We start from the raw sequence: 14,745 nt of genomic DNA, 5'->3' as shown, positions 1-14,745 counted from the left end.
ACTCAGTCTTTGTATTTTTATGACAGCCTGATCTGACTGATGCTCCAGGTAACCCTGAGGCTGCCGTTCTGGGACTGTGTTTGAGACCTCACTGCTCCACTCTGATTGGTCTCCTTGTCGCCTTGACCTCTGTGTCTTTCTGACAGGCCTTCTTCTCCTTTCTTTATTGAACCCCACATCTTCTTGAAAAACCACTTTGAACCGTATGTCTTCCCTGAAGGCTCCCAACTCTCCCACCACAGTCATCTCTCCCCTTCTGAAAGCCTCCACTCGTCATCTTTAGATTCATCTGGCATTTCACATAAGCTACCGTAGATTATTCCTTTTTCTCTTTACACAGTTTTGTCTTCATTGTGAGCTCCTTGGAGCAAAGAATCTATCCCTGGTGTCGCATACCTAGCACAGTGCTTTGTGCACAGCACAGGTTCAATAAGTATATGACTATTTGACAACCATGGAGGGTATGGGGAAGGGGTTCCTGGAAATTGCAGGTGTGAATCATTCAGGTGTCATAGATCTCTCAGTCACTCTGAGAGCCTCTTAGGAAGGTGGGGGTATAGCTCACAGGGGAACACGTGATTATTGGCTTACTTGCTTAGGGAGCAGCATCCTGAGTGGGTCTCTCTTAATGTTTTGTAGACCAAAGAGTCAACTCTGAGAAAGAGTCCATCTAATGATGACGATGACGCCATAAGAATGAACATGTATTGAGATTTCCATGTGCAAAGTGTTTCACAGGTCTTTCCACTTGTACTTCTCCCAGTAACTCCACACAGTATGAATTATTATGCTTTCCATTTTCACAGATGACAAAATTGAGGCTGAGAGAGGATAAGTGACTTACCCCAGGTCTTAGAGCCAGGCAGAAGTAGAGCACATGCTTGGGCCGTGCCTGCCTGACTCTCCATTCACCTATTTTCACATTTCTTGCCCTCCCTCTATAAATAACAGAGAGTTTTACACCAGAGGTTTATACGAGGCTGGCTTCCAACATTTAAAGATTTAGGTTTACTATTGTTATGCCATGCAACATAGTTTATAGCTCTGTTTCTAAAATAGATGAAGCACGTAATAACAAAGCTTAACTTCTAGTGCCAAAGGATAACTGAAGGAGAAAGCGTTCCGTCTTCTCTCAGAAATCAGCTGCGAAGGACACGTGCGGGTTGGGAGGCAGTACACTGCAGTTCCCGATTAATGCCACTGACCCCATTGGTCACCAAACCTGTTTTCAGTGAACAGAATCAGGCGTGATGGCTCAGTGGGTCCAGAGAAATTGAATTGCATTTTGCTTTCTTGACTCGGTGATTTGAAGAGTATTTTTCTGACATGTCAGCAATTCCATAAGATTCCCCAACAACTTATTCTAATGTTTTACTTTCTAACCAGTACTAAAACAAAACAAACAGCAGCAACAAAAATATTAGAGTATCATAGCTACCCATAATAAAAAGGTATTACACAATTTTCAAAATACCTGCTTTATCACTAACTCAGCACTTAATTTTAATCAGTGCGTTATACAATCACTCTAGTAAATATTAGACCAATAATCTGAGTATCTCTGTCTGACTTTATTTTTGTTTGTATTTAATGTTGAGATGGAGTTTCACTCTTGTCCCCCAGGCTGGAGTGCAATGGTGTGATCTCAGCTCACTGCAGCCTCCGCCTCTCAAGTTCTAGTGATTCTCCAGCCTCAGCCTCCTGAGTAGCTGGGATTACAGGCATGCACCACCCTGCCCGGCTAATTTTTGTATTTATAGTAGAGACAGGGTTTCACCAGGTTGGCCAGGCTGGTCACGTACTCCTGACCTGAAGTGACCCACCCACCTCGGCCTTGCAAAGCATTAGGATTAAAGACCTGAGCTACCATGACTGGCCCTCTCTGACTTTAGAGGGTTGTTCTGAGGCTCAACTGAGAAAAGTCCACGAAGGTGCTTGTAAACAGTAGTAAACTGCAGCGTGAGTGGTTACTACTTAGAACTTTATGTATGAACAGATGCCAGGTGTTTTTATTTTGAAAACATATATATATATATATATATGTTACTTTCATAACTATTTAAACCAGTCTTAGTCTTTGAGAGGCAAGTAACAGAGAACAGTTTAAGCCAGGAAATAGGGATTCTAACCACTGACATTTGGCATAACCTTGGAAAGAGATCTGGCTCTCACCAAATTGAGAAATAAAGAAATGCATCACACACACAGTTGTTGATTGAAAATGTGTAGTGCTATAAAAAAATGTAACCTTTCAAGTATTCATGACAAAAAAATGAATGAAGAAACATTAGAAGCATGCCTATTCTGAGCTACAAGTATGTATATTTTAGTCTACCAGTACATTAAAAACGATAATTTCTCCATGGCACGACATGCAATAAACATGTGTTTATGGTATGCTGTGAGACGCTTAAATTTTAGAAATGACTTTACCAATGACTCCCAGTTGTCTTAAGCGGATTTCAGACTTCTAGAAAAGATAAAATTCTGGGCAAAATGAACCCTATTATGACAAATTGGAAGTTGGGTTTTTGATGTCCTTCCCAGACTATAATGGAAATATTCCTGTGGAAAGCTCTTTTGTTCATTCTGGACAAAGGCCTCATCAGAATTTGATGTTTGCCCTCATTCCAAAGAGTCTTATTCTGACACTTGAAATGCTTATTCCAACGCATTAATCTTCACGCTTATTCCAACATGTTAATCTTTGACCCAAATGAGGGAGTTGCCGTGGAGGAAAACCTGGCAAAACTACAAAGAGTTTTCTTGTATCACAGGATGAATAGGGAACAGATGGAAACTAAAATCTGAGGAATTTTAGAACGGTTTGAGAAGAGACTCTAGGAAGGTTTCAGTGGCGTCTAGGAAAACTTCAAGGGAAAGTGGAGCTGCTAACAGCCCTGGTCCGTAAAGCGTGAGGGGAGGGAGAAGTTACTGGAACCTGGAAAAAGAGAGTTTTCTGGGAAAGACATTGACAGGCTTAGAGTCAAAGGACAGAGCCAGGCTGAGAAGACCTTGTCCAGAGGGAGGCTGCAGAAGGAATATCTGACCTTCCTCTTCCCTCTTAGGAGGGGCTCCTTGCTGTCTGAACCACGTGGAACAGGGAGTAAGAAGGCCCAAGAGTGTGGCCCACACAGCTCAGCCTCCTGTGGAGTGGGGACATGGGTTAGGAGGGGCAATGGAGAGATTCAGCATAGACTTGTGTGGTAATTTATCTAGCACAAAGCCTGGCACATGACAAATGCTCCAGAAACAAAGACACGTGAAAGGGTGAATGAATCTTTCAGTGACTAAACTGCACACAGTGGCACACTTCACTTTCTTCTTGGTCATTTTTTGAGTTCCGTGTAACAGAGTGAAGAAAACATCATGATTTCAAGAGTTTACTTTAAAAAAAAAAGTAATCTTATTCTCTCCCGCTACCTTTACATTTCGCCAATGGCACTTCTACCGTTTATCTTGTATGACAATTAGTGAATAGTATCAGTTGTAAGATTACAAGCTTTTTCTCTCTAAGGATGCACACACTCGCACACACTTTGGATGTTCTACAGTGTCTAGAAAAGGACCACAGACATAGTTGCTTCAATAAAAGTCTGTAATCACATACATTCAAATATGAGAACTATGTTATATTGCACAATTAGAAATTTTCTGCGTTGAATTTAATAGCATTCATTTATTCTAAAAGTCACTAAGCACCAGCTTTGCATCCAGTACTGTACTGAGCACTTAGATTTCAAAGACAAAGAAGCGAGCTGCCTGTCCTCCTACGGCTTACATTGTGAGAGGAGAGGATTGCCAAGTATCAATCACGAAATGACTCACTGTGCTAGGGAAGTGTCACAGATGAATCCTTGTGCTGGGGCGGACAAGAGTGGCAAAGAGTAGGACAGGGAGGAAAGAGCCATGCGCCAGCATCTGCACGCACGGAGTGGACTCCAGATGAAAATCACCAGACTGTATTAGGAAGGGTTTTCCAGAAGCAGGATGTGTTTTCTTACATTTAGCTTGGATTTCTACAATGTCAGTTCCTTCTTTTATTACTTAAAAGTTGTCCTGGCTACTGAGCCTACCCAGCAACTGTGGCCAGAATGAAGGGAAACTGGGGAGCAGAGGAAAAAGTGAGAAGTTTGAGGAGAGAGTTTATGGCCAAAATCAGGTATCAGCTTAAAGACCATCTCCTGAGCAAAAGAGATACTTAGTGATACCAACATGTAGCGTGCAGAGGAGGAAGTACACCCAATTACTTAAAGCTAGGGACAAGAAAGCATGGGCCGTGGGAAGAAATAATGATACGCTGATTTCTCTCTGATGAAAACGAGTGTCAGACGGTGGGAGGGGCATTGTCTCTGTCGCTTGTCTACTTGACCCACTACCTTAGCAAGTTTTAAAATCTATTTCTGAGTAGAATCTTTGCTCATCGTGTCTTAATCGAAAAAGTGTGGAGAATGTTACTAGCCTTGCAGGATTTGGGGGAGGAATAGCAGAGGTAGACGTCTAACTTAGTGCACACGACGTTTGCTTATCATCACTGTAAACGTATTTAATACTTGCCATTTCTACGTTGGGAGTCAAAGAGAGTGACCTTGTATTACCATGTGCTGTAGTATCTGCACTTTGTTAGAAAGACAAATTCTCAGACAAAACTCATGCCTATTTTGAAATTCTCAGAACAAATTCAGGCCTATTTTTACCAAAATATAGATTTTAATAAACATACAGAAAAAAAAAACACAAATAACCCTATCGAATAGTGGTCAAAGGATACAAACAGATACTTCTCAAAAGAAGACCTTTATGGGGCCAACAAACATGAAAAAACAGCTCATCAGAAGATGACATTTATGTGGCCAAGAAACATATGAAGAAAAGCTCATCATCACTGGTCATTAGAAATGCAAATCAGAATGACAATGAGATACCATCTCACACCACTTGGAATAGCAATCATTAAAATGTCTGGAAACAACAGATTCTGACGAGGATGTGGAGAAATAGGAACACTTTTACACTGTTGGTGGGAGTGTACGTTAATTCAACCGTGGTGGAAGACAGTGTGGTGATTTCTAGAACCAGAAAAACCATTTGACCCAGCAATAACATGACTGGGTATATGCCCACAGGATTATAAATCATTCTACTATAAAGACATATACACATGTATGTTTATTGCAGCACTGTTTGCAATAGCAAAGACTTGGAACCAACCGAAATGCTCATGAATAATAGACTAGATAAAGAAAATGTGGCACATGTACACCATGAAATACTATGCAGCCATAAAAAAGAATGAGTTCATGTCCTTTGCAGGGACATGGATGAAGCTGGAAACCATCATTCTCATCAAACTAACACAGGAACAGAAAACCAAACACTGCATATTTTCACACATAAGTGGGAGTTGAACAATGAGAGCACATGGACACAGAGGGGGAAACATTACACACTAGGGCCTGTCAGGGGATTGAGGAGAAAGGGGAAGAAGAGCATTAGCACAAATACCTAATGCCTGCGGGGTTTAAAACCTAGATGACAGGTTGACAGGTGCAGCAAACCACCATGGCACATGTATACCTGTGTAACTAACCTGCACATTCTGCACATGTATCCCAGGCCCTAAAGTAAAATAAAATAAAATAAAGTAAAATAAAATATTTTACTAAATGATGCCTACAATGGAAACAGAATTATAAAAGTTTTCAAAAATTACCTTCAAATCACAAAAGAATTTTGCTCACACAAAGATAATAAAGATTTCTCAATAAATACATTATGAAAGTAAGTGTATTTTAATGACTTCTCACCTGAACAGGATAAAGCAACCTTTGACACCAGCCAAGAAATAAGAAAAAAATACACAAATATAAAAGCACGCCATTCTCATGGACAGAAATAATCAATATCATTAAAACGCCCATACTGCCCAACGTAACTTATAGATTCAATGTTATTCCCATTAAAGCACCATTAACTTTCTTCACAGAACTTGAAAAAAAAACTATTTTAAAATACATGTGGAACTAAAGTAACTCCTAAATAGGCAAGGCAATCCTACGAAATAGAACAAAGCTAAAGCCATTACACTACCCGACCTCAAACCGTAATACAGAGCTACAGTAGCCGAAGGGCATGTTAGAGCAAAGGGACAGAATAGAAAACCCAGAAATAAGACTGCATACCTACAACTATCTGATCTTCAACAAACTGGACAAAAACAAGCAATGAGGAAAAGATCACCTATTCAATAAATGGTGCTGGGATAACCGGATAGCCATATGCAGAATATTGAAACTGGACACTTTCCTTACACCATATACAAAAATTAACTCAAGATAAATCGAAGACTTAAGTATAAAACCCACAAACTGTAAAAACCCTGGAAGACCACCTAGGCAATATTATTCAGGACATAGGCACAGGCAAAAATTTACGACAAAGATGCCAAAAGCAATTGTAACAAAAGAAAAAATAACAAATTGTATCAAATTAAACTAAAATGCTTCTACACAGCAAAAAAAAAAAAAAAGTCTCAAATATACAATCTTCAGAATGAAGAAAAATTTTTATAAACTATGCATCTGATAAGGGTCTAATATCCAACATCTATAAGTAGCTTAAACAAGTTTATAAGAAAAAAAAAAACCCTATTAAAACGTAGGCAAAGAACGTGAGCAGACACTTCTCAAAAGAAGACATACATACGGCCAATAATCATACATAAAAAGCCTCAACATCATGATGATTCGAGAAATGCAAATCAAAACCACAGTGTGATACCACCTCACACCTGTCAGGTGTCTATTAAAAAGTCAAAAAATGATAGATGCTGGTGAGATTGAGGAGACAAAGAAATGCTTACACACTGTTGGTGGGAGGAATAATTAGTCCAACCCTGTGGAAGACGCTGCAGCGATTCTTCAAAGACCTAAAGACAAAAATAGCATTCAAGTCAGGATCTCATTACTGGGTATACACCCAAAGGAATATAGATCATTGTATTGTAAAGACAGAAGCAAATGTGTGGTTACTGCAGCACTATTTATAATAGCGAAGACATGGAATCAATCTAAAAGCCTATCAATAATAGACTAGATAAAGAAAATGTGGTACATAGACGCCGTGAAATACTACGCAGCCATAAAAAGAATGAGATCAAGACCTTTGCATGGACATGAATGGAGTTGGAGGCCTTTAACCTTAACAAACTAACGCAGGAACAGAAAACCTAATGCAGCAGGTTCTCACTTATAAGTGGGGCCTAAGTTATGAGAACATACAGACACATAGAGGAGAAGCAACGCACACTGGGGCCTCTCAGAGGGTGGTCGTTGGAAGGAGGAGGAGGATGGGGAGAAATAACGTGCTAGGCTTAATACCTGGGTGATGAAATAATCAGCACGACAAATTCCCACGGCACGTTTACCTCTGTGACATACCTGCACGTGTACCTCTAAACTTGGAAGTGTATAAATACCCATAAGGAAGATATTAGGAAACATCTAACTGACACTTGAAGGGCCGAAATGAGGAAGGCGGAATTAGGAATGACCCTCCCCGGCGAGGCCTCCCCATCTGGTTCCCATCGGAGTTTGAGCCCCTCCCCGGGGCCGTGGGAACACGGGCCGCAAGCAGGCAAAGGCGCTTTGGATTTGAAACACAAACCCGCGAGGTGAGCCCCACCCAGGCCGCCCCCCGGCCGCCGCCCGCCTTCTGCAGAGCAGTGAGACCTGGTGGCTGTTTGCAGGGTCTAAACGCGTTAGGAGCTTTTGCTTTCCTGCGAGTCCGTGTGATCCACTTTTAGAATCCCGTGACTGGGTGACTGGGGATCCCCCAGGGCCTGAGGACGCAGGCGCCGCGCGCCCCTCTGCAGACCGACGCCTCTCCGCGCGGGGCCGCAGCTCCTCTCCACCTCCTGTTTCACGGCTTGATCCGCCTCCGGGACGCGCTGGCACTGATCTAAGCACAGTTCCTAAGTGACTGTGTGAGTTGGGGTGTGTTTTGTTGGACTCGAAGGGAGTCTAATTTCTACAACTTCTTTCAGCAGTCTGCTTTACCACAAAGCCCATGTATTTGGATACACAGTAGCTCTAACTGGCCACACAACTTTTCGCCTAATTAACGGTAATTCGGTCATAAAAGAAGCCACAGGGCCTGCGCAGCTGGCTCTGTGGCTTAGTTGGCTAAAGCGCCTGTCTCGTAAACAGGAGATCCTGGGTTCGAATCCCAGCGGGGCCTTGAGGTGTTTTTTCCCCCCTTTCCCATCTCAAAAAGGCCCATCTGTTTTTGTCAAATTATCACAATTTTGTAGTCTACAGTCCTTAATCACAATGTTAGATTCACTGCATAGAGCTTTAATCTCTCCAATATCTCCTCATTCCACCTGCATCCTCAAAGACCGTTAGTTTCTGATGATCTATCAGTTATATTGGAATTTAACCAAACTCGGGGGTTCAAGTTCAATTATGGATTTAAAAATCTCTAAAATAAAATTGTAAAACGTTTAATTCAAAACATTAAAAAATATATTCTGGCTTCTCAAACTCCAAGTAATCTTACTTAAATTCTACATGGATGAAAAACGGTATTTATGGAACATTTACTAAGTTGCACTTTATGTATTTTCTCACATACTTTTAATTTCTAGAATATTCACTGAAGTAAATATTATGCGCATTTTACAGATTAAAAAACGATGTATCAAAAAGAAATAAAATAATTTGCCCAAATCTTATAGCCGATAAATAACCTAAGATTTAAATCCAATATTTCTCAGTTGCTTAAGTCAAAGTTAATTAAGTCAAAGTCTCAAGTAACAGATAATCTTATTTATAAAAATGAACAATATCCAGTGTGATTTAGAATAATAGTTCTTAAAAATTGTATGGCACATGAACTCATTAAATTATCTAATAAAAACCTTTTGTCTATAAACACACAGACACACACACATACTTACGGACAATGTTTGCATATTCTTTTGAGATTCTCCCTGACCTCCTTAAGTTCTTGGATATCCATGTGCCACTGAAAAAAAATCCATGACTTTCATAAATCAATAAACATTAAGTCACAAATGAATGTTCAGAAAAAAATAAGGTGTTTTAGGGAAAGGGAACATATTTTATTTCTTGACATTGATAAGACTAACACAACCTCTCCTTGATTGATTTAGCTTCCAGTTCATCCAATACAGAGTATCAACCAAAAGGAAGTGGGAATGTTTGCTGAATACACACCTGACAAAGTCAGACTTCTGCTTTTCCTGGGACCTGAAGAGAACAGGAAACAAAATGAATGAGCCGCTTTTTCCAACAGTAACATGTATGATTTTCAAAAATTACTTCCTGGATTGCATTGAGGACTGTATTCATTTATCAGGACGGTCATAATATAGTACCACAGACTGGGTGGCTTAAACGACAGAAATTTATTTTCTCACCATTCTGGAGGCTAGAAATCTGAGATCGCAGCGTCATCAGAGGGAATGTCTTCTAAGGCCTTGCTCCTTGACTTGCAGTTGGCTTTCTTCTCAGTGTTTTTGCCTTCGTGTGTCTCTCCCAACCTCTTCTTTTTATAATGACATCAGTCACATGGCGTAAGGACACACCCTAGTGACCTCATTTTAACTTAATTACCTCTTTAAGGATCTTACCTTGAAATAGAGTCACCTTCTGAGGTACTGGGGGTTACAAATCAACAGAAACAGACGAATTTTGTGGAGATTTTAGAGCATAATAAGGCTTAAACAACTATGAAATTTTCTTCAAACAAGTTTGTTCATTTGTTCATCCGGTTGCTATTTTATTTATTCATTGGCCCTTCCTCCCTCCCTTCCTTCCTTCTTCAGAAACAAATTCCAATAATCCAAATAAAAAATTATTAACAAACTGGACGATGAAATTAGGTTTTATATTAAGCCTGACTTCGGAAAGCCTCAATGACAGAAAAATTTCATTTGGAGTTTCCCAGTGGAAAATACAGCGTCAAACACTGTGATGATATAATGGACACTGCAGAGTAGAAGCCTGATAGAGCTTAGAGAAAGAGAAAGAACAACTCCTCTACCTCTGAAGTTTGAGACACATTAGTCTTCTTCCCCCTCTTTCCTTCGTTGCTTCTTTCTGTGCTTCCTTTCTTCCTTCCTCCCTTCTTTATTTCCTTTTTTTTTTTTTTTTTTTTTTTTTTTTTTTTTTTTTTTTTTTTTGAGACGGAGTTTCGCTCTTGTTACCCAGGCTGGAGTGCAATGGCGCCATCTCGGCTCACCGCAACCTCCGCCTCCTGGGCTCAGGCAATTCTCCTGCCTCAGCCTCCTGAGTAGCTGGGATTACAGGCACGTGCCACCATGCCCAGCTAGTTTTTGTATTTTTAGTAGAGACGGGGTTTCACCATGTTGACCAGGATGGTCTCGATCTCTCGACCTCGTGATCCACCCGCCTCGGCCTCCCTTCTTTTCTTTCCTTCTTTCTTCCAGTTGAAGTATAGATCTATCTATAATACTATGATTTATGAGTGAATTCAGATCAAGTACCATCAGCTAATGAGTTTCAAACAAAACATATTGTTCCCTTGTTCAAAATATTTTAAGTCAAAATAAATGGCACTCGCAATTTATTTTTTTTTATTGAAACACCACCTGTCATTTACCCAGTTAGGTACTTCCTGTGGGTTAATGTATTCAACAGTCAGAGTTGTCTGATACAGGTTCCACCTTCATCCAACTTTTTGGTTAAATTTAAAAAACGGCCGGGTGCAGTGGCTCATTCCTGTAATCCCAGCACTTTGGGAGGCCGAGGCAAGTGGATCACCTGAGGTCAGGGATTCGAGACCAGACTGACCAACATGGAGAAACCCCGTCTTTACTGAAAATACAAAAAAATTAGCTGGGTGTGGTGGTGTGCACCTGTAATCCCAACTACTCGGGAGGCTGAGGCAGGAGAATCACTTGAACCCGGGAGTCAGAGGTTGCAGTGAGCTGAGATTGCGCCAGTGTGCTCCAGCTTCGGCAACAATACCAAAATTCAGTCTCAAAACAAAGAAACAAAAGACACTGGTACTTACTTTCTAATTTTTTTTTTTTTGCAAATTGATTAATAAATAAGGAGCTCCTTATTTATTTTTAATAATTTTTATTTTTATATGCACTCAAGATATGCTTACAGTTTATTCCTGGTTTTTCAGTTTGTCAAAAGATTATATTAAATTTGACCTATACAAATGAATTAACATTTTTATTCATTAAGTTTTTTGTGTGCCTTAAAAAGGCCTTCCCTCTACTAACTTCAAAAACATTAATTTTAATTTATTTTTATCAAAAAACCAGCTCCTGTTTCTTAGCCTCTTAACCTCACAGTATTTATATTTAGCTTCTAGATTCAAAATACTAAATAGACCTCGATTGCTCAATCTTAACACATAAAAATTTAATTTAATCCTTGCTTAGGCAACGGAGAAATGTAAATCGAAGTGCTGACTTGGCTGGCCATGGTGGCTTATGCCTGTAATCCCAGCACTTTGGGAGGCCAAGGCCAACAGATCACAAAGTCGGGAGTTTGAGACCAGCTTGACCAACATGGTGAAATCGTGTCTCTACTAAAAATACAAAAAATTAGCCAAGTATGGTGGCATACACCTGTATTCCCAGCTATCTCAGGAGGCTAAGGCAGGAGAATCACTTGAACCTGGAGGTGGAGATTGCAGTGAGCCGAGATGGAGCCATTGCACACCAGCCTGGGAGACAGAGTAAGACTCCGTCTAAAAACGTGCAGACTTTCACTAAACAAAGCAAGAGACAGAATTATTATAGAATTTGGGAGACAGTGGCCTTTAGTTTGGTTTTATTCAATTCAAATGAAGCAGCATCTTGATGGAATCAAAGCAAAGCAGGGCTATGAGTACAGCAGTTAACATCAGGCCTGAGCTGAGAAGAGGATTCAGATCCTGTTTTCTTGAAATACAGAGTTAAGATTAATATTGACAGATGTGCCTGACGACCCTTAATGAAATTTTGGACTTGGTTGGAAATTAAGTCTGAAGTTTTATGTCAAGGTCATAGTCAAAGTGAGTGTCAAAGTCAAATTTGTCAGACCACGGGGCTCAGATAATCTAGGCAGTAATGGAATGGTCCATTCTTACTGATATGATATGATGCTGATATGATTTCCAAGAGCAAATTTTCTCAGCATATTATTTTAGAGAACACCACTTCTTGGCCTGTGTTTATTGCAGGTGTTTTCTATTTTACAAAAAGAACTAAGGAGACGCTAATAAAAGCTGTTGACTTTCCCCCTCTTCATAAACATTCCTAACCAACTTTCTCCAGTTAGCTAAAGACCCTTCTTTGCCTAGAATTTCTCCAGGTCACCTCGTTAGTTGCACACAGCCACCCACTTAGAAATGAGTCATACCGGCTGGGTGCTGTGGCTCACACCTGTAATCCCAGCATTTGGGAGGCAGAGGTGGAGGGACTGCCTGAGGTCAGGAGTTCAAGAGCAGTCTGGCCAACATGGTGAAATCCTGTCTCTACTAAAAATAAATAAATAAATAAATAAATAAATAAATAAATAAAAGCTGGCTGGTCATGGTGGCAGATGCCTATTATCCCAGCTACTCAGGAGGCTGAGGCAAGAGAACTGCTTGAACCAGGGAGGTAAAGGTTGCAATGAGCCGAGATCATGCCACTGTACTCCAGCCTGGGCGACAGAGCTAAACTCTGTCTCCAAAGAAAAAAAAAGAAAAAGAAAAAGACATTGTCATATTTTTTACCCACTTTTACCAGTAAGGTTCTTTCTATTCAACAGTTATCTTTAAATATGATCACTTTTAAAATAGAAGGAATTAAAAATAAAATACTTGGTTTTAAGCTGGAAACCTAGAAGCACTGTGAAAAAAGAAAAAAGAGCTGTTGAAAAAACAAAGGGCAGAGTGGAAACAAAATGAATGATTTTTTTCTGCCTAACCTCCTTTCTTACCCCTCCCGCTTTCCAGAAAAGGAGTAACTGCACCAGGGCCTGAGAGACCTTAGCAATAATTGTGAGCAATAGCTTTGCTCGATAGCACATCCACTGAGCAAGAATCAGCACTAAAACTTCAACACCTAGTGGAGATGCCGGGGATCGAACCCGGGACCTCATACATGCAAAGCATGTGCTCTACCACTGAGCTACATCCCCAGAGATGTTAAGATGTGGTACCAAAAATTGTTTTTGTAAAATATACTGTATTCGATTTTCCCCCCCTCCTAAAGTAAGTTTTAAATAGTTTGTTGTGTAAGAATTGTGTGAATTTTGCCGGTTGGGAATGTGAGAAAGAAGATTTATGTAAATCAATGTCACTAAGTCCTTTAGAGTAATTGGAAACTCGCCAGGCCCCACACAGAACAAGTGGTTGCAAAACCGGCTTTTATCCAAGCAGGATTATGTATATGAGTCATTCAGATTCAGAGTCATTTGAAATGGCCAGAATAAAAAAAGTAGAGCCATAGATGGTTACAGCAAACCACTGGGAAATTTCCTGATGTATTACACAAAGTCTAACTGTAATGAGGAGCCAGTTCAGTGCGGTAGAGGACTGGGATCGATTCATCTTGTAAGAAGTACCCATCTCTGGCCAGGTGCTGTGGCTCATACCTGTAATCCTGGCACTTTGGGAGGCCAAGGTTGGAGGATCATGAGGTCAAGAAATCGAGACCATCCTGGCCAACATGATGAACCCCCGTCTCTACTAAAAATACAAAAATTAGCTGGGCATGATGGCGGGTGCCTGCAGTCCCAGCTACTTGGGAGGCTGAGGCAGGAGAATCTCTTGAACCTGGAAGGCGAGGTTGAAGTGAGCCAAGATCACGCCACTGCACTCCAGCCTGGGCGACAGAGTCAGACTCCATCAAAAAACAAACAAACCACCACCACAACAACAAAACCCAGTCTCAGGTTTTGGGCTTGGAATTATCCACAGACCAACCCTCATCCTGATCTAAGAAGAATAATTACACTCAGAAGATTGGGTGAGTAAATCTGTATCCTGTTGAATAAAAAGTATGAGAGAACTGTGAATCTTGAAGTATAAATCTCCGTTACAAAATGTGAGAAACAGATTTCAGTGTCAGGGAGTGGATCTCAAAATGTGGTCCTCAGAACAGCATCAGCATCACCTAAGATCTTATTAAAATTGCAAATTCTCTGGGCCTACTCCAGACCTGTGAGTCAGCGACTGTGGGGTAGGGCTCAATAATTTGTGTTTTATAAGCCTGAGGGTGGTTCTGCTTCATGCTTAAGTTGGAGAACTGCTGATTAAGGTGTTGATGAATACATTACTCTTCCCTTTCTTTATTTTCTTTTTTTGTCACCCTGGCTAGAGTGCAGTGACTCCATCTCCACTCACTGCAACCTCTGCCTCCCGAGTTCAAGCAATTCTCTGCCTCAGCATCCACAGTAGCTGGGATTACAGGTGCACATCACCACGCCTGGCTGTTTTTTTGTATTTTTAGTAGAGATGGGGGTTTCACCATCTTGGCCAGGCTGGTCTTGAACACCTGACCTCGTGATCCACCTGCCTCAGCCTCTCGAAGTGCTGGGATTACAGGTGTGAGCCACCGCACCTGGCCCTGCTGTTTCATTTTCTAACGATAACACAGTAATAATGTGTTTCTAGCATTTAAAACTAAAATAATTTGACATCTTAGACCTGAATTTTTATGTGTACATTAAAACAAACATTTAAATGTGTGAGGAAAATAAAGGTGATTTT

The 14,745-nt window shown here is 40.6% G+C and overlaps 1 long non-coding RNA gene and 2 other non-coding genes across 3 annotated transcripts in view; 1 reads left to right on the top strand and 2 right to left on the bottom strand.

The window, feature by feature from the left end:
- LOC141584178 (uncharacterized) overlaps positions 1–9,812 on the bottom strand; it is a 46,489-nt gene extending 36,677 nt beyond the window's left edge. The window contains exons 1-3 of the long non-coding RNA XR_012517117.1: positions 9,240–9,812; positions 8,960–9,027; positions 6,863–6,928 (exon numbers count right to left, since the gene is read on the bottom strand). This is a non-coding gene — a long non-coding RNA (uncharacterized LOC141584178). The remainder of the gene's footprint in view (positions 1–6,862; positions 6,929–8,959; positions 9,028–9,239) is intronic.
- On the top strand, positions 8,165–8,238 carry TRNAT-CGU (transfer RNA threonine (anticodon CGU)). The gene has a single exon. It is a non-coding gene; the product is annotated as a tRNA-Thr (tRNA).
- A 3,288-nt stretch (positions 9,813–13,100) lies between the features above and the next one.
- Positions 13,101–13,172, bottom strand: TRNAA-UGC (transfer RNA alanine (anticodon UGC)). The gene has a single exon. It is a non-coding gene; the product is annotated as a tRNA-Ala (tRNA).
- Positions 13,173–14,745: the final 1,573 nt, after the last annotated feature.

Source organism: Saimiri boliviensis, chromosome 4 (genome assembly GCF_048565385.1).
Source record: "Saimiri boliviensis isolate mSaiBol1 chromosome 4, mSaiBol1.pri, whole genome shotgun sequence".
Classification (NCBI taxonomy): Eukaryota; Metazoa; Chordata; class Mammalia; order Primates; family Cebidae; genus Saimiri; species Saimiri boliviensis.
Note: the sequence above shows the minus strand (reverse complement) of the source record. Positions and strands in the feature narration are given on the sequence as shown.